Raw genomic sequence first — 1,115 nt, forward strand, 5'->3', positions numbered from 1 at the left:
ATATATAATATATGTATAGTGTATCTGATATATGTATAATATAAATAGATATATCTTACCAGTATATAATATTTATCTTGATACAATAAGGCCCTGCACACAATGGAGGAAATATTAGGAATAAATATAAAAAAATAGGAATAAATATTAATACTTTAACCTATCAGAAATCGTGTAACTCCGGTGTAACTGATATCTGATAAGTTGAAATCTTAATATTTATTCCTGTTTTTCTGATATTTGATATATTACGCGCAGGCCCTCTCTCTAATACAGTTAAATTATAAAATAGTTGTAGAGGAAAGTCGTCTATTATGAAATGGGCCTAATATGAGATACCGGCGTTTCCGCTATACTACCCAATGGGGAAAAAAACATTTTTTAAACGTTTTTTTAAACGTTTTTAAAAACTTTAAAAAAACGTTTGAAAATACGTTTAAATAACGGGATTTGTCCCTATTTTTTCATTTAAAAAACATTTATTTAAACGTTAAAAAAAACGTTTATTTATTGTTAAAAAAACATTTTTTTAATATTTAAAGAAAATAAAAAACGCTTTCTAATGTTAAAAAAACGCTTTTTTAAGATTTGACAGAAATGATTTTATAATGATAAAAGTAACGTTTAAAATAACAAGAAAAGTCCCCTTTTTTCATTAAAAAAATGTTTGTTTAAACGTTTAATGCCCTTTTCCACCAATGTAGATTAACTTTAATCTTGGTTCAACTTACTCTTTGTTTTTTTTTAATATTTAGAACTAGAAAAAGACGTAGAGTAAGTTGAATCGAGATTAAAGTTAATCTACATTGGTGGAAACGGGCATAAATAACGTTTTTTTAATGTTAAAATTATTTGAATAAAATTAGAAACAATATTGTATAACGCAGAATATCTTTTTCAATTTATTATTTTTTGTCGATAGTACATTTAACCTTAGACCAGTGGTCGCAAGGATTTGCACATTTCGGGCCGATTCCGACGCGCGACCCCCACCACCGCACGGCCGAGCCGCCGGGCGATCACGTGACGCTCTGACTCAGGGGCGCTCCTATACCAGAAATATACTAGGAGCGCGCCTTCCGCCAAATTATTATTGAAATGTTTTTTATTAAATA

This window comes from Trachymyrmex cornetzi, unplaced genomic scaffold, assembly GCF_001594075.2.
Source record: "Trachymyrmex cornetzi isolate Tcor2-1 unplaced genomic scaffold, Tcor1.1 scaffold485, whole genome shotgun sequence".
Taxonomy (NCBI): Eukaryota; Metazoa; Arthropoda; class Insecta; order Hymenoptera; family Formicidae; genus Trachymyrmex; species Trachymyrmex cornetzi.